This window comes from Tenrec ecaudatus, chromosome X, assembly GCF_050624435.1.
Source record: "Tenrec ecaudatus isolate mTenEca1 chromosome X, mTenEca1.hap1, whole genome shotgun sequence".
Lineage (NCBI taxonomy): Eukaryota > Metazoa > Chordata > Mammalia > Afrosoricida > Tenrecidae > Tenrec > Tenrec ecaudatus.
This window is the reverse complement of record NC_134548.1, coordinates 85,883,079-85,903,288: the sequence shown is the minus strand read 5'-3', so window position 1 is coordinate 85,903,288 and position 20,210 is coordinate 85,883,079. Positions and strand designations below refer to the sequence as shown.

Below are 20,210 nucleotides of genomic sequence, written 5' to 3'. Positions count from 1 at the left end.
GGGGTGAGGGTGTGTCAGACCGGGTGCAATTCCCGCACTGTCTCCAGTGTTGTCACCATAGGACTTTGGGTCAGTGAGGGGACGCCAAATCTTGCAGTGGGACCCTATGGTCCTCTCTGTGCATTGGTTGCTCTGAGCAGGAATATTGTCCTCCAGATTTGGGTCAGAATGTGGTTCTCTCTCTCCTTCTGTCTTTGTTTGCACCGGTGTGTTCTGAGAAAACCTTTCTCTCTCCCCAGGCTGTATCATCATTGCTGTCCTCTGTAAGGTATTCTTCTGGGGAGGGGGTCAACATGGCTGGGATTGGGGCTGGCCCCACAAAACCTCTTTGTTAGTTCACTGCTTCATGCCAGTATGTTGCCTTCAAGTCTTGGCACACCAGGTTGAGATCTGGTCCCTCTCTCCCTTTCCTGTGGAGATATAAGTTTTATCAGGAATGGGTGTTGGATATTGTCAAGTGCCTTTTCTGCATCTATTGATATAAATAAGTGGTTCTTGTTGTTTGTCTTGTTTATGTGGTGGTTTACACTTACTGTTCTTCTTATGTTGAACTATTCCTGCATCCCTGACATGAATCCCACTTGGGCATGGCATATTGTTGTGTTTATATGCCATTTTATAGACCAGAAGAATCTTGTTGAGAATTTTTGAGTCTATGTTAATGAGGGATATTAGTTTGTAGTTTTCTGTCCTTGTGGTGCCTTTTCCTGGTTTGGATATCAGGTATATGGTTACTTCATAAAATGAGTTTTGGAGTTTGTTGTCAATTTCTATGTTTTGGAATAATTTGTGTTGGTGTTTGTTCCTCGCTAAAGGTTCAATAGAATTCCCTGAGAAGCTCTCTGATTCTGGACTTTTCTTGGTTAGAAATTTCTCAATGACCATTTCTATTTCATCTTTTGTTAAGGGTCTATTGAAGTTTTCTACTTCTGTCTTTGTTAGTTTGGGTAAATGGTGTCTGTCTAGGAACTTTTCCATTTATTCTTGGTTATCAAACTTGCTGGAATATGGCTTTTATTATTCTTTTTATTTCATTTGGGTCTGTTGTGATGTCAGTTTTCATGCCTCATTCTAGGTAGGTTCATCTTCTCTCTCACTCTTTTTTTCTTTAAGGAAAGGAATATTTATTTCTCAGGTAAACAAGATTCAATGTATAGTGGGGCCCTTATAATTCTGTGTCTATAATCATGTGAAGAAAACCTGCTAATAGAAGGGCAGATTATAGCATTTGTTCAATGGGAGATGCAATTTATGTAGTACCCCAGGCAACATAATAATCTCCTAATCTTGCCATCTTTACAGATCCCAAACTTTTCCATTATGGAGACAGCCCATAAAATGTGTAAATTAAGAAACCTTGACCTTGACAGAGGAATCTTACTACCATCACTGCTGCCAGCACCACCACAGGAGGATATGACCTACAGACACTTGCCCAGAAGGATCCGTTAACCCCACAAATGAATCTTGAAATTATGCTAAGCAAAACAAATCGGTTACAAAAGTACAGACATATCGATATGTCCTTTATATGAAATAAGTAAACACATAGAAGCCAAATATGTCTGGTGTCATAGTGAGTTATGAATTGGACTGGTGTTGTAGTGAGTTATGAATTGGACTGCTAACTGCAAGGTCAGCAATTTGAAACCACCTATGTACTCCAAAGGAGAAAGATGAGGCTTTCTACTCCCTTAAAATATTACAGTATTGAAAACCCACAGAGGTGGTTCTACTCTGTCATTTATAAAGTAGCTATGAGTTGGAATCAACTGGATGACAAGTGAGCTTGTTTGTAGGGTTGTTCCTTTTTAGGGATGGGAGAGAAGGAGCCTGGTGGAACTGTGGGATAGATGTTGGCTTGCTATCCACAGAAATGTGGGGAGGATGTTGGCCTGCTATCCATAAGACCAGTGTTCAAGAGAAGCCTGTCTGCTCCCATGAAGGTTGAGAATCTTAAAAAACTCTGTATAAGGCTGCTATGAATCAGTGATACGGTGGCTGGAACAATGTGATAAACATAATGATTGTGAGGATGATACGAAACCAGGCAATCTTTTCCTCTGCTGGACATAGGATCACTGTGAATCAGAAGTGACTCCACAGCATCTAACAACAACATGAATCAGAAGTGACTCCATGACAGTGGGTTTTCACTTTTGTTTTATTATGGATGAGAGAGATTAAATAGGAGATTTTGCTTGGGAGACATTAGTTTATGTGAGTGGTAGTGGAATGTTTTGAAGATAGCAATTATGTTGGCACAACAACAACAAAAAATTAATCAGTGCCACTAAGTTGTTGAGATTTGCCACTAAGTTGTTGAGATTTCTTGGAAAGCCCTTGTTGATCTTCCCTGAAAACACATGTTGACTTGGGTCACTGGATTGCCCACACTTTAATTCTCACTCTTAACACAGACCAGTATTTCATCTCCCTTTCTACTAAATTGATAGCTGAGCCTAGACAGCCCTCACTTCTATTTGACTCTAAATCCTGAGTGTCAACATCTTCAGTCCACTCTTCACTTCATTTTGCCTTGATACTTTTCTTTAGTTTTTTCAACTCAGTGACTAATAAACACTTTGCCTTACTATATAGCTTGGAAAGGAGTGCATATAAATAAATTCCTATGAGATTTAGAAAATCCCCTGGGAATGCAGTCAGTGATCAAAGAATATTTTATATACCCTTCTATATGAAATAGTATTTTGCTGAGAACACGTTAGTGTGTATTAAAAATATATTTGAAATCCCAAATATTGCACATGGTTTGTTGACCTAACGCCTTATTATACTTAATGCAGGTCACTGTGAATGTATAAATACTTGTGATTTGTTTTTCTATTATTAAATCACTTAAAAACAATTCAAGGCAGGAACCATGGGGGACTTCATTAATATAACTTGTTTTTATATTTGTCCATTACTACAAATGTATGGACCTCATACAGGATTGCCCAATTGTATTTAGCACAGAAAAACATATCCTCCCCCTGGAAAGTGAAACTGTCTTTTCTGTGATATTACTCTTTCTTCCCTTCCTCCCACTTTTAAAAGGCCTTCTCTGTCTCCTTTGATAGTATTTTTCTTCACTTGATCTTCCCTTAAATATTAATGTTTTTAAAGAATTTTGTCTATGATTTTCAAATGTCCATACAATTCTATCACTTTGCATGATTTAGTTTATACCATAGATTTAACTATCATTAACATGTAATTGATTACTATATATAGCCAAGAGCTTACCCATGAACAGACTCATAAACTACAATTTATTTGATATGCACATTTGATTGTCACACAAAATATATCCAAGTTAGTATGCCCAAAGTTATATTAAACTGTCCTGCATTCCTGTCCCAAACTTGTCTTCTTTCAGATTTTTTTAAATTAGGTAACATCAACCATCCATAACTAATGTAAGTGTGTAGCTATTGATTATTCCCAACCATTCAGTATGTATTTTTATTGTTCTTTTATTTTGTTTAGTTTTTTCCCCCCAGCATTTTTTCCTGAGATAAAATTGACATGCTCTACATATTGAGGTAAATGTTGAAATAAAATTCAGTTGTGAAACCATTATTATAATTGCTATAATAAAAACATATTATAATAAACTTAATAAATATAATTATCACTCCCAAAATTTTCTTTAATGTGGCTTTATAATTCCTCATTCTCTACCTTCCTTGCATGTGAACATCTATAGACATAACTGATGTTTTTTCTATATATATTAATTTTATTTTCCTACAATTTTATAAAAATAGAATTAAACAGCATGTACTTTTCTTTTCTGGTTCCATTGACTCAGAATTATTTTCACATTAAAAATTTATTTTATTGGGGGCTCTGACTGCTCTTATCACAATCCATACATATATCCATTGTGTCAAACATTTTCTTTCTACTTGAGCCCTTGGTATCAGCTCCTTGGTTTTTTCCCCTCCCTCCACCACCTTCCCTCCCCCATGCCCTCTTGATAATTTTTTTTCATGTCTTGCACCAACTGCTATCCCCATTCACCCACTTTTCTGCTGTCCATCCCCCTCAGAGTGGGGCCCTGTGTCAATTATTGTGATCATTTCCCCATTTCTCTCCCCCACTCTTTACCCTTCGAGTGTCGCTGCTCCCCTTATTGATCCTGGGGTGGGTTATCTGTTCTGGATTTCCTGTGTTGGGAGCTCTTATCTGTACTAGTATACATGTTCTGGTCTAGCCAGATTTTCACATTTTTAAGGTATTAGTAACTCCAAAATCAAAACCACTGCCACTCAATCAATTTTGAATCATAGTGAGCCTATATGGGGTTTACAAGTCTTTAAATGTTTATGAGATGGAGTAGAATGCCTCATCTTTCTCCCATGGAAAAGCTGGTGGTTTTGAACATTCCAATTCTATATTATTGCCAAGTAGTTATCCACTGTTTGAAGAAAATACAATTTGGTTACTCATTCAACTGTTTATGGACTTTTGTATTCTTTTCAGTTTAAGGATATTAAAATAATAATGCTATGAACATTTATATACAACTCTAATGATGCTATGAACATTTATGTACAAGTCTTTGTAGGAACTTATTGAATGTATTTCCTGGATAAGTATAAAATATATAGATTAACTGAATCATGTAGTAGGAATCTGTGAGTTATAGTCAAGTAATATGACCCTTATAGCAATAACTCATTTTGTGATATATTATAATCCTGGACTTTATACTTCTGATCCTATAGTCCCATTTTGGAGAGCATTCTTTACTAAAGAGCAGAAATAATGTGGAATTAAGACCTGATCGTATAACAGGAGTAACGATTCCCTGAAGGTATGAGAAGAGAGGGGAGAAGGCGGGTGAAGATGGAACTGATAGTAATGATGACTGTATAATCCTACTTCAGGGGAACAAATAGTAGAATTGCAGATGAGCGTATACTTTGGATGGTATAAGATATGGAAAAATACTACTACTAATATATAATAATAAGGGCTCCTGGGAGGTGGGCTGTTGGTTGGAGGGGTTAAAGGGGAGCTGATAGCAAAGAGTTCAAGAAGAAACTTTTGAAAGTGATCATGCTAACAATTGTAAAACTATGTTTGATCTAACTGAATTATGTATTGTTAAAATATCTGTAATAACTTCCAATAAAATGATTTATATTACTACTAATGATAAAAATGCAACCGCATGATAAATGAAGAAAGTGTTTTTTGAAAAAAGGACCTGACCTTAGTAGGGTGTGGTCCACATTGTTTGTTGCCTTCATGACATTGTTAAGATTCCACCTTATAAAAGGAAACAGCGTAAATATCTAGGAAGAAAAACTATGGATATAGGTACAAACCAAGGTGTGTACATATGTAAATATATTAATTCATAAAAATAGAAGTATTGGCTTATGGTACATATATTTATATGGCAATAGATTGAGGTAGTGGACAGATTTTGGGCCTCTACTCAAGCCCTCCCTCAATGCAAGAACACTTTGTTCTAAAAATCTGGCTCACCCTTTGTGATGCTCATGCTCCTGGCACAATCACTGAAGACAAAATGGGTGCACAAGGAAATGTGGTGAAGAAGTTGATGGTGCCTGGCTATCAAAAGATATAGTGTCTGGTTTCTTAAAGGCTTCAAGTTAAACAAGCAGCCATCTAGCAGAGAAGAAACAAGCACACATGGAAGAAGCCTGTGGGATCATGGGGTGTCAAAGGAATTAAGTAACAGACATCAGACTACCCAAAACAAACAAACAAAAAACATATTGCAGACAATAAGGGAATTTGGAACAGAGACCTAAAACCAATCTGTAGACAATTGGACAACTCCTCATAGAAGGGTCACAAGGAAGGGATGAGTCAGCCAGGGTGCATTATAGCACCCATGAAACACACAATATTCCTCAGGTTCCTTGAGGTTTCCTCATCCCCGCTATCATGACTCTTGTCCTGCCTTTCACTCAGGCTAGACCGGAGCATATACAGATAAGAGTTCAGAACACACAGAATCCAGGTCAGATAACCCCCTCAGGAACAGAAATGGGAGCAGCCATACCAGGAGGGTAGGGGGAAGGTGGGGAGAGGAGGTGAGGAAGGGGCAACAGATCACAATGAACGACACATAATCACCAACACCCCTCAGGGGGACAAACAACAAAAAACTTGGGGGAAGGGATAGAGCTGTCGGTGTAAGATATGAAAATAGTAATGATAGTTTATAATTTATCAAGGGGTCACAAGGGGGAGGGGAAGAGGAATTGAGAACAAAGACTCAAATAGAAAGTAATTGCTTATAAAATAATGTTGGGAACATATGTATAAGATTTTTTAAAGATTCCACCTTAGAACTTGATGTGAACTGGACCACATTTGTTATTTTCTTTGATACACAATCCCACACAATCACCTCACCTTAAAGCCAGACCTCTATTTGCCTGACTGAGCTTTGGTAAGAAACAAAAAGACCCACTGTGGCTTTTGGACCTTTGTGGCTTCTGGCTCTGGACACTGCAATTTGCTCATTTCTGGCTCTACACTTGGTTTTCCTGTGGCTCTGGACCCTGAATTTGACTAGCTTCCATTTGACCCTCAGATTATATTGAACTGCACTCACTACCACATGAGACATTTCCTCACAGTTTCATCAGTTTCTGTGGGCGTTGCTATAAATTGCAGAACCCAGGATTAGGAGGAAATATGTTCAAAGGAGAAGCAGAGGAAAAATGGAGCTGAGTAGCATTGTGGAAGAGCTGGAGATCTGGGAACATAATCGATTAACTCCTAGAGACTAGTCTGCTAGTCACACTTCTAAAAGAGCTTATTACCAAAACCTGAGTAATTTTTAACAAAAACTTGGTGTATGTGTTTGTTCACCTGTATTTTGTGGTGAAAATGTACACAACAAAATATCCACCTACAAAACAATTCATTTACAACTGAATTGATTTTTTTCATGTTGTCCTAATGTTATCACTATCCTCATCCAAAACATCCAACACAGTCGTTCTCAACCTGTGGATCGCGACCCCTTTGGGGGTCAAATGACCCTTTCACAGGGGTCGCTTAAGACCATCGGAAAACACATAAATATTTCACAGTATATAATTACATATTGTTTTGTAATCACTATGGTTTAATTATGTTTAATTTGTAACAATGAAAATACATTCTGCAATCATATATTTACATTATGATTCATAACAGGAGCGAAATTACAATTATGAAGTAGCAACGGAAATGTTATTTATGGTTGGGGTCACCACAACATGAGAAACTATATTAAAGGGTCACGGCATTAGGAAGGTTGAGCACCCTGTCCTAACACATTAACTTAAATTCAATGTCTCCCATTGGTCAATATGCAACTATTTCAAGATCAAGACCTGATGGTATTGAAGGAAGAAATTAAAACCACACTGCGACATCTTTGATCTTTCACATTTATCTAAAGAGATCCTCTGCAACAGATTTTCCTAATGCAATGTTTGATTTCTTCACTGCTGCCTCCATGAGCTTTGATTTCAGATCCAAATAAAATTAAATCCCTGACAATGTCAATATTTTCATCAGTTCATTATGATTGGTTATTGAACCAGTTGTGATGGTACCATATTTATTTTCTTTATACTGAGATGTAATCAATGCATATTGAAAGCTGTATTCACTGATTTTCATCAGTAAGTGCTACAAGTTCTCTTCTCTTTCATCAAGCAAGGTTTTGTCATCTGCATATCAGACATTGTCAATGCCGATGCTCTGTTATTCTTCATATAGTCCAGCTTCATGGCATATTTGCTCAACAGACAGCTTGAATAAGTATGATTAAAGCTGATAAACATCTTCTCTGATTTTAAGCCATGAATTATCTCCTGTTTCTATTCGAATGGCTCCCTCTGGCTAGATGTACAGTTTCCTGATGAGTCAAATTATGTGTCCTGGAATTCCCATAGTTTGTAATGTCATCCATTGTTTAATATGATTCACACAACCTAAAGCTTTTGCACAGTCAATAAAACACAAATAAACCCCTTTCTTATATCCACTGCTTTCAGTGAAGATCCTGTTCATTTCAACAAAAAATATCCCTCACACCATGATCTCTTTGGGTAAATCTGATGTAGAATATGTTTTAAAATATTGAGAAGCACAGAGGTTACTTTGAGGACTAAGATGCACCTGGCTTAAGCCATCATATTTTCCATTGCCTCGTACACATGTGAAAAGTGGGCACTGAATAAGGAAGACCAAAGAATTGATGGGTTTGAATGACGGTGCTTATGAAGCCTATTGAAAGTGTCATGGGCTGCTAAAAGAACAAACAAAGCTGTCTTGGAAGAAGTTTACAGAATAAATTTTTACCTTGGTTCAATTCAGAGCTAAACTCAACCACAAAATCTTTGTATGTATACAAAAGTGGGAATTTGTTTGTATTCATGTAACATAATTATCCTTTAAATGAGTGTTTCCAATGGATCAGGTTAGCAGAAACACGTTCTGTGACAATTCCTTTCCAGAGTTTACTCTGAAAAAGTCAGTTCCATGAACTGTGACTACATATTTATAATCTAAATTTAATAAATGCTACTAATCCCATCAGAGCTGTGATGACCTAAACAAAATCACAGCAATATCAATGTGTTAGCCAGGGTTCTCTAGAGAAACAAACCAGAATGCTAATACTTTTATATATTTTTACAGATAGATAGATATATAACATAAGACATAAACAGTTAACTAAATTATAAAGCAGTACAAATGACTCAGTGCAACTCACTCCCGTGAGACAGTTGTGAGACACTGGGAGTCCTTCAAGTCTTGAAAGCCACCAGGTATTCCTCTGTAGAGCAATTCAGGTTATCTGGGTACAGGCAGCAAACCGCAAGGCAGGTCACCAACAGTCAGCCATATGACAGGGTTGGACAGTCCCCAGCTCAAGAGATGTAAATTCCAATGGTGTGGTGAAGCAAGTCTTGAAGGAACTTCAAATTACAGTGACACAGTCCACAATTTAGGCGTCCCACAGGTAGTGTAGCTTGCAAATTGAGGCACAGAACAAGCAAGGCAGCCATACACTTATACGATGATCAAAGAGCAAGAGACAAGAAAGGTGAGGCTCACTGAGCCATTTATCTCTCCGCCCTGCAATTAATCCCACCTGTGTTTATCGGCCAGGTTGGCACAATAAACTAGCTATCTCACTCAATTATGGGGTGCTACACTGAATTTCACTGAGAACCTTTACTATAACAGTCATGCATCAAACATAATAAATCTTTGCATTACCATAGTTATCAGGTATAGAAGCAGAAGAATCAGTTTTTATGGATTTATACAAAGAATTTTGGTAAAATGAGAGTTGAACAGTGATAGGTCTCCTGAATCAAAATTCTTCCCACCTACCTCAAAACCACCACCACATCCCACCCCAGAGCATACACTTATACCCTTTCTCCATGACACTGAAATGTCTATTTTGTAAGAGTGCTGGTATGAAAACCTTTGTAAGTTGATATCTCTGAAAATTCCTCAGACATCCTTCCTCATTCTTTGAGAGTTACATCTGTAGTTGATGTTTTCAAATTTACTTAACTTGATCATGGTTTCTAAATATATAGTCTCCATAAAATCAGGAGAAGAGACAGAGAAACAGAACCAGGTGTGTTTGTATGATTTTAATAACTTGGCTTCCATAATTGTGGGAGGCTGTCAAATCCAAAATATGTAGATTTTGTATCAGCCTAGAGAGCCCTTTGATCTCACCACCACCACCACCCCAAATCTGTAGGTTAAGTTCAAGAAGAGTGAAGAGAGGAAGAGATATCTATGTATAATCTGTGATGGTGGCAATGTTGGAAAAGCTAGGTAGAATCTGTTCTAGGAAAAACTACATTTTTATCCTTAAGGTCGTCACCTGTTTAGATGAAGACCACTCATATTATGGAGGGAGATTTGCTTTACTTATGGTCATCTAATCTAATTGTGTAACTACTTCATGAGGCAGCTTGTGATTCAATGGTAGAATTTTCACTTTCAATTTGGAAGGCCCAAATTCTATTTGCCAGTGTACCTCAAGGGTAAGCACCAACCATGTTACTATAATCCTGAACAGATTTCAGTGAAACAGCTTTACTAAGATGAACTATAAAGATAAACCTGGTTCTCTACTTTTAAAATGAGTCAAATTAAATCTTCTGGACCATAATGGTCAAAGCTAGGCTTGATTGTGAAGATGGTACAGGACTCGGAACATTTCATATTAACAATATCTGAGCTAGTAATTTATCAAGCTACTGATTACCATAGTGTAGCCAAACTGGCAAAACTACTCATTATAGTCCATCCTGGGTCAACTTAAAGCTTCTAGATATCTCCTCAAACCATACTTAATGACCTAATGACTTTGCTGTTCTCTTTATTGGGGGATTACCATGGTTTATTATCATGGAGAATAAAAATCAGCCTGACACATTACAGCCTCTCTGGGATATGGGTTGGTGAGTTTAAGTAATATACAGGATGGTTGTATCATTGGTTGCAGTGGGTTATGTGTTGTACTGCTAACCACAAGGTCTGCAGTTTGAAACTACCAGCTGCTCTTCAAGAGAAAGATAAGGCTGTAAAGATTTAGTCTTGTAAGCACAAAAGGACAATTCTACTCTGTCCAATAGGGTTGTTATGACACAGAATAAATTCAATGGCAGTGAAGGGGTTTTTTGTGATGTAAAGGTAGTGCACCTTATGTTTCATGATGAGTAATATGAAAGAAAAGAAAAAGCAAAGAATATATATGTATATATATTTTATATATAGGTATGTATCTATAAACACGCAATGATTTTAATAATAAAACAATGAAGAAATATTTATAGCAATTACTATCTTGATTTTTGTAGCTGTTCAAATGGTCATGGTTAGTATTTATAACGATCTTCTTCAGTATATATTCTCTATTCCTGCTGTCCTCAGCAAGTACCTCAGCTAGTAGTGGTTGTTTGCCTAGTGGGATAATTCAAATCCTCATCCCTGAAAGGTCTGAGCCATTATAGCCTTAATTGGATTGTTGAAATTTTCCATTCATTGATTCAATCACAGAGTATGGTAATACTAAGAGATACTCCAAGTAATTGCTTGTATTCTAGACATAACTTTTATTATTTCTACTGTGTTACGACAGCTCTTGTTCCCTTGGTATTCAAGATCACAACACATCAGCCAGTAGAGTAATTCTTTTCTTTGTGTGTGGAATAAGAGGCATGAAGAATCCCAAATTAGATCTTAAATTTCAATTCAAAGGAAAATTTTTGATGTCTCTCTTGTTGGGAACAATCCTCCCTTTGGTACTAAGACCTCCAGACCAGCACATCATAAGGTGACACAGGTATTAAGTAAAATGTGTCTTAGTAGATTACTAGGATCAATGTTATTGTTATTTTTATATCAAATGCAGTAGAGTTTGTTTCAACTGAGCAACTCTGTGTACAACAGAACAGAAAACTGCTCAGTCTCAAAAATTGTTCTTATATTTGAGCCCATCGTTGCAGTCAACACTGAGTTATTCCATCTTGTTGAAAGCCTTCCCCTTTTTTTGCTGCCCTCTATGTTATCATTCATGATGCTCACCTCCAGGGATTTGTCTCTCCTAACATGTCCAAAGTAAATGAGATGAAGTTTTGTCATCCTTGCCTTTAAGGGGCTTTCTAACTATACTTCTTCCAAGATAGATTTGCTTGCTATTTTTTGAGCAGTGTATAATTTTTTCAATAGTCTTCACTAGCACCATAATTCAAACATATAGCTTCATCTTTGGTCTTCCTTATTCAATGTCCAATTTTCATATGCATATGAGATCATTGAAAATACCATGGTTTGAGTCAGACACACCTTAGTCTTTAAAGTGACACCCTTGCTTTTCAATGCTCTTAAGAAGGTCTTCTTTAGCAAATTTGCTTAATGCAGTGGTTCTCAACCTTCCTAATTCTGTGACCCTTTAATATAGTTCCTCATGTTGTGGTGACCTCCCAACCACAAAATTATTTTTGTTGCTACTTCATAACTGTAATTTTCCTACTGTTATCAATCAGGCAATCCTTGTGAAAGGGTCTTTCGACCCCCAAAGAGGTCATGACCCACAGGTTGAGAAAACCACTGGCTTAATGCAACTTGTCTTTTTAACTCTTGATTGCTGCTTCCATGAGCATTGATTGTGGATCCAGACAAGACGAAATCCTTGACAACTTCAATCTCTTCTCCCTTTATCATGATGTAACTGATTGGCCCAGTTGTGAGGATTTTTGTTTTCTTTACATTGAGATGTATTCCATATTGAAAGCTGAAATCCTCGATCCCAATCAGCAAGTACTTCTCACTTTCGCAATCAAAGTTGTTAATAAGACTTCCTTCAATCCTAATGTCACATTCTTCTTCCTACAATCCAAGTTCTCTGATTATTCGCTCATCATACAGATTGAATAAGTATGGTCAGAGGACCAATTGTGAAGCAGTTTTCATGATTTTTTTAAAACTCATTTTATTGGGGGCTCATACAATTCTTATCATAATCCATATGTGCATCCATTGTGCGTCAAGCACATTTGTATATTTGTTGCCCTCATCATTCTCAAAATATTTGATTTCTACTTAAGTACTTGGTATCAGCTCCTCATTTTTCTCCTCCCTCCCCACTCCCCCTTCTTTCATGAACCCTTGATAATTTATAAATTGTTATTAGTTTGTCATATCTTACACTGTCCAATGTCTCCCTTAACTCACTTCCCTGTTTTCCATGCCTCAGGGAGGAGGTTATATATAGATCCTTATAATCAGTTCCCAATTTCTACCCCACCTTCCTTCCACCCTCCAGTATCGCCAATCTCACCACTGGTCCTGAAGGGATCATCTGTCCTGGATTCCCTGTAGTTTTCATGATTTTAAACTATGCAATATTCCCTTATTCTGTTTGCATAACTTCCTCTTGTTCCATGTAAGAGGGTGACACCCCTACACACACACACACACACACATACCCAAAACAGAAAAAAGCACCATTAGGTGGAACTTTCATAGTCTATTGTTTTTCCTGCTAGCTGAGCACCTAGCAACCCACTCTGAGCTAGAGCACCCAGTGGCGTCACCTGGAAAGGTTCTCTCGGGTCACAGTGAATTTTTTTTTCATAAAAGTAGTTTCACTCAAATCTCATTTTTTGTGATGGCCAATTTAAGAGAAAAGAGTGCAGCTGTGGAATTTTGTTTTCTGCTTGGGGAAAATGCAGCAGAAACATGTGATGTTGAACACAGCTCACAAGGATGGGGCTGTGGGAAAAAATGCAAGTGTATGAGTGGTTTTCTCCTTTCAAATAAGGTGAAATGTCAATTAATAACAAACCGCCTTCTGGACATCTGTCAGCTTACCGAAAGGACAAAAATGTGCCACAAAATTGGTGCACTAGTCCTCAAACACTGAAGATGGAAAATTTAAGAGATGGGGAAATTATCTGGATTATTTTGGAGCTCTGTTCAGTAAATTTTAACAGAAGATTTGGGAATGAGAAGGGTCTCTGTGAAATTTGAGCCTCAGGTCCTCACTGACCAGTAAAAAGAGAATGTAGTGGATGCATGCCAAGCTTTGAAAGAATAACTCTGAAGTGACCCAGACTTTTTCCCCAGGGTCATTACTGGTGAAGAGACATGGTGCTGTTGTTATGACCCTGAAATCAAACATCAATCAAGTCAGTCAGTGGAAGATGCCATTGTCACCTCACCCAAAAAAAACGCTCGTCAAGTGAAATCAAAGATCAAGGAGGTACTCATTTTGTTTTTGTTTTATGTGAGGAAGATAGTATATTTGGAGTTCATTCCACCTGGACAGACTATTAATTAAGCTTTCTATTTAGAGGTTTTGAAAAGATTGCATAACAGTGTATGACCAAAAAAAGGCCTGATTTGTAAGGACTGGTTTTGCCACCACAACAATGCACCTGCTCACACAACCATCTCAGTGAGCCAGTTTGGGGCAAAAAACAGCATGCCTCTCTTGCCTCATGTACTTTAATCATCTAGCTTCTTTCTGTGCACCTTGTTTTTGTTTCCATGAATGAAGAGGGACATGGAAAGGCAGTGATTTGACAATGTAGAACAGTTGAAGGAAAAAACCGAGGGAGGTGCTGCCACCCATCCAAACAAAGGAGTTTGAAAAATGTTTCCAAATTTGGAATTACAGATTTTACAAATGTATAGGTGTAATGGAGAGTACTTTGAAGGTGATAAGATAGTTTTGTAAAAAAAAAAATTAAATACATAGCTTTGAAAAAAATTCCATTTTTTTCTGAGGGGTACCCCTTGTATAAGTTCCACATCTGCACAATGAAATGCTCTGGAATTCATATTCATCTCAAGATTATCTATAACTGTTGTGATATACACAGCCTTAGCATAATCAATAAAACACACGTAAACATCTTGGAGGGATTCTCTGCTACAATCCAAGATCTATCTGACATCATCAATGATATCACTTGTTCCACATCCTTTTCTGAATCCACCCTGGTCCTCTAGGAATTTCCTGGCAATGTACTTATACACACATTGTTGGATCATCTTCAGCAAAAGTTACTTGCATGTGATATTAATAATATAGTTCAATAATTTGAGTATTCTGTTGGGTATGTGTACAAATATGGATGTCATCCAGTCAGTTGGCCAAGTAGTTGTCATTCAAATTTTCTGGCATAGACAATTGAGTGATTCCCGTCTTTCATCAACTTATTGAAACATTTCAATTCCTGGTGCCTTATTTTTGGCTAATGCTTTCAGTACAGCTTGAGCTGCTTCCTTCAGTACCATTTATTTTTGTTTGGTTTCTATCCCAAACAGAGATTGTATTTATTAAATACCAAGTGTCAAACAATGCCGTACAATGAGGAAAGCTGCAAATGAATACACATGACTTAACACACACACATATGTGGCTAAAAGAAAATAATTTCCATTTTGCCAACACCATAAAGAAGAGGCGCAGTAAATGTTGTATCAGACACTTCCTAGGACAATGATTATAAGCACAGAGGAAAGAACAGTGTCGCTGATCACAGTCCCCAGGTAGTGTCCATGCCCTTCTCAACCCCACCACCGACACTTACTTCTATCGTAAGCTCATTCCCGTGAGTCAGTTCTGATCTCTCAGAGAAAAATGTAGAGATCATTCAAAACACAAGTAAAAGTGAATGCCTGAGAGTTAAACAGGTGTCATGAAGAAAGACTTGTGCTGAATGAATCTGCTAAGAGTCAGCATTGAAAAACTGTTATTAACTTTTTGTACTCGGTTATGTTTCAAACAGCAAATATACTATTAAAATACCTTTGCTCCACTAGTAATGCTGTACATTATTGACATTTTAACACCTTAAAGCCACATAAAATTTTATACTCTACACAAGCACTTCTCAAGTATCTACAAACACTTCCATACTAATTTTTTTAAGTTATTCAGTCCACTTCCTGGAAAAACTGACAAGCAGCAGTCATTTCCCATAAAAGTAGAAACCACAAGAGGATATTTATTTTTTGTGAAAGCTAGATTAATCATAGAGGCATTTTATTGGACGTTTTGTGCAAAGCAACTCAGTTTTTCAGTGGGGAAAATTAGGTCAATATTTCATATAAATTATATACACAAAACAAAACAAAATACTGAATTAAGATGAAAAAGTTAGAAATGTATTGTCCAAACAAAAACAAACAAAATACTCATGAATATTAAAATACAGAATTTTATTCTTCCTATGGCCAAAATTTTTATTTACAGCGAACTTATAGGTAAATTGGTAATTTAAAAGGTCAACAAATTTAAAATGCTTTATTTCTTTCTTCCATTAGTATTAATTTGTAGGATCTTTTCAGGTTTTATCTGAAAGAATATAAAAACTTGAAATCAGGGGGAGAGGGAGACAAGTGCAAGTTCAAGAATAAATTATTGAGGACAAACTCTATAAAGCTTGACTTCACTTATGACACATGGGTAGAAAGGGCAAACTGTCTTCATTTTGTTCCTCAATATTTGCTCTTGGATTAAGAGGTAAAGACCACTCTCTTCCTGAAGGAGTATCTAATAGAAAAGGTGAATTACTAGCAGCTCCTGAAGATCTTCTTGTGTTTATCTCACTGGTAAGGTGAGACAGTACTTCATTTCGAGCTTTCTGAAATAGATGCCTCAATGGTTCTCTTCCCTCCTTCAGGCCATGTTTGGAGATACAGGCGATACTGTCAAAGAAGTAGAATTCACACAGACAAGTTTCGGGTGTTCTACCAACTACAGCAGTTTTCCATGAGCCGCCATACTCGTTGATTCAGTTCTGCAATCCGTTCCTCCATACTACTTGCTAAAGGTTGTGCCACTAGAAAAGTCATGTTGCTCACGCTTTCCTGTTTGCTTAACTTCTGAGGTCCGTTCTCCTTGTTCTTCCCCTGAGCCAATAATATTATTCCAATGTGCCTTGATAGTGGAATTCTGCAGGGTCAATTCAGCAATCCATGTCATTTTGTCCTTTCTTTGTACCAGGGTCTCATTTGTTCTATGCTGTTGCCCATCTCCCAACACAGGAGGCTCTTCTGAGGAGAGGAGAGTTCTAGACTTCTGAGGGTTTCTGGGCGAACCAAGAGGGTCTGTGATAAGTTGACAAAAGGAACCTAGTTTTTGTTCTCCAAATCTTCTCCTATGTGAGAAGCCCTCCACATCTGAGTGAGGAGACAATTCTCTTCATTTGAATTCTGGAAGTCTGTAGCAGCAGATAAGATATTCTTTTCCAGATTTTATTCCTTCTCAATGATTTCCACCTTTGGAGCAGGGAAAGTTTGAACAGTCCTCCTGGATTTATCCTGCAGAGGAGAGAATTCCAAGTTGTTCTTTTGCCTGGTTGGTGTTAGCAGTAAAGCTGGCTCAAATATATGTGCTGGGAAACTAGGGGCCAGACCCACACTATCTGGCGGCTTTGGCACCTGAGGCAGTTTACCAGGCTGCTCCTCCTGTGGGTATTCAATGCTTCTTCCCCTCTGAACATCATTGCCATGGAAACAATAGCATTTACTGGATTGTCCATAATTCTTCTACATATGACTTCCATTTCTGATGCTTGACTTTCTTCTGTTGTGATTTATCACAGGGTAATTTTTAAATAATTTTATTAGGGGTTCTTACAGATATAACAATCCATAAATCAATTAAGTCAAGCGAACTTGTATATATGTTTCCATTGTCATTGACAAAATATTACCTTTCTACTTGAGCCCTTATTATCAGCTCCTCTTTTTCCCTCCCTCCCCACCTTCCCACATTTGTGAACCCTTGATAAATTATATATAAGTATTTTCCTATCTTACACCACCTGTTGTATCCTTTCACCCACATTTCTGTTATTCATCCCCCTTGGGGGACACTACACATCCAACATTGCTATACATTCCCTTTTCTCTACCTCCCCCACTACCCCTAACCTCTTGGTATCGCTATTCCCATTACTGTTTCTGAGGGGTTGGTTATCTGTCTTGACTTCCGTGTATCGAAAGCTCTTATCTGTACCAATGTGCATACTCCAGTATAGCAGGATTTGTGAGGTAACACTGGGGTCATGATAGTAGTGGTGGTGGGAGCGGTGGGGGTCGGGGGGCAGAGAACCAGAGAAATGCTGTGTGTTTCGTTGGTGCTATACTGCACCCAGCTGAATAGTCCCTTTGGTGTGACCCTTCTGTGAGGGATGTCCAGCTTCGGGTCTCCACTCTGACCGCTCTCCTTCACATCAATATAATTGTTTGTTTTTGATCTTCTAATACCTGATCCTGTTGACACCTCGTGATCTCACAGGCTGGTGTGATTCTTATATGTAGGCTTTGTTTCTTTCCTGCTAGATGACCATTTGTTTAATTTCAAGTCTTTAAGAACCCAGGTGTTATATCTTTTAATATCCTGGCACCATCAGCTTTCTTCACCACATTTGCATATGCACCCCTTTTTGTCTTCAGCAATTGTGTAGGGAAGGTGAGCATCACAGAGTGCCAGGTTTTTAGAACAAACTTTTCTTGTGTTGAAGAAAGATTTAAGTAGAGGCTCAAAGTCTGTCTGCTAATTTAACATATAAATATATGTACGTAAATCTATACTTGTATTCTTATATATTAATATATTTACATATGTACATGCCTATATGTTTTCCTCTATGTATGGATTTTGCCTCCTAGTTCTTTCCTCTATTTCCTTTTACTTTCCTCCTGCCCCGCTATCATGCTCACTCTTAAGTTGGTGCTCCATAATTCCTCTCAGCTACATTACAATTGATCAAACCCCATCAGGCATTCTATACCCTCTTCACCATCAATTTTAGATCCCTTGTTGTTTCCTTGTCCCTGAGTTTGTTGGCTCCTCACTCCCTTTCCCCTGTCTCCTCTTCCATGCCCCCATCCCCACCCCCTGGAACCATCAGTCCTGTTACTTTCCCCTCAGGATTGTTTACCCTGCTTATCTTATGTAGATAGACATATTGAAAGAAAGTAAAAAAGAAAAGAAAAGAAAGCCTATAAATATGTCCAGGACTATCTGCTGACTTTTATGAATGTCTTCCAACCAGATCTGATGAGGTGGCAAGTACTACCTTCCAAGTCAGAGGTCTATTTTCGGGATTCCTCTAGGACTTCGTGACTTTTCTCTCCTTGCTGTCCTGTTGTGCTCCCATCGTGATTCACTCCACTGTGAAGGGGTTAAACTGGACTCACTTCCTGCACTGTCTCCAGTGTTGTCTCCCTGTTATTCTGTGGACCAATGAGGAGATGTCGTATTTTTTGTTGGGGCCGGCCCTATGGTCCTCTCTGTGCACAGATTAGGAATGGTATCATCAAAGCTTGGTGGACCAAGATGAGGTCCACTCTCTCTCTTTCCCTCTTAGTTTGTTCCCATGTGGTCATGACAGACTGGCCAATCTCCCCAGACTATATCTTCAGTGCTGTCCTCTGTATTATATTCTTCTAGTGAGGGTTCAATATGGCTCAGACTGGGGCTGGCCCCGCAGTCCTCTCTGTTAATGTGCTGCTCCGTGCCGGTATGTTGCTCTCAAAGCTTGGTGCATCCGTATGAAGCCTGGTTTCTCTCTCCCTTTCCTGTGGAGGTATAAACAATACCCTATCCGTGGGTGGATTGGTGCTCACAGGACTATTCTTAATGGCATGTGTGAGTGATATAATTTGCTCATCTGTTGTAACCATGTACTTCTGAAGTCTTGACTGTATATTAGTATTTTCTTCTCTAACAAAGAAGAATTTCAATTTCCAGTGCACCGATATGATCAGCCAATATTTGTTCCAGTTCGTGCCTTGTCTCGACTTCTTTAAGAAGTTGCATTTCACTCTCTCGAAGGTAACCTTCGCTTGAAGGTACTGGATCAGGTGACAGAGGGAGCTCACCAAAGATAAAGTAAAGCCCGTGAGACCCTGACTGTCCTGTAGTCCCTTGAGTTCACATTGTGTCCACCACTGATATTCTTCCATTTCATGCTCCACTTCCTCTATCATGTGAGGATGTTCAAGCTGCAATTATTTTTATTTAGTAAGTCTGCAGCGGTTGTACTTGTTGATTACATGTTCTTCTGCTGCTTGTAAGAAGCACACAAATCTGGTTTTCTTTTCAATTTATTTAACAGCTCCTTTGACTTCCTGGCACGCAGCACTTGTCCCGCAATATAGCTTGAGTCTAGAGTCTTGGAAGATTCTTCAGGCGGAAGCCTCATGTGGATTATCTTAACAGCATTGGTAGCATTTAGACCAGCTAATGGAGTGGCAGGTAGTGAAATTCCCAGACGGGGCATTCTCTGTGACTGTTGCTATTTTCTGCTGCATATCAATTCATAGTTGATTAACTAGCTCAAAATTGTCTTCCTTTAGTTGAAGAAACCTATCTGTAATCATGTCAGACTCAGAGTTTAGAGTGCTATCCAGCTCATTCTTGCTTTCTTCCGACTGGCTATTAACAGCTCCTTCTCTTCCTTCATCGGCCACTTCATTAACAGTTTGAGGATCTATTCATTCGGAATAAACTGGGTAACAAGGTCTCGATTTACTCTGATGGGCTTTTGAAAGTAATCAGGAAACTCTGTGTGCCTATGAGGAAAATCAACAAACAGATCGTTTGCTGTAGCCATCAAATGATCACATCTTCCCAACCCATCCTCCATCTCCTTCAT

At 38.2% G+C, this 20,210-nt stretch overlaps 1 pseudogene; it reads right to left on the bottom strand.

The window, feature by feature from the left end:
- Positions 1-15,993: 15,993 nt before the first annotated feature.
- LOC142433481 (spindle and centriole-associated protein 1 pseudogene) lies at positions 15,994-20,210 on the bottom strand (annotated as a pseudogene).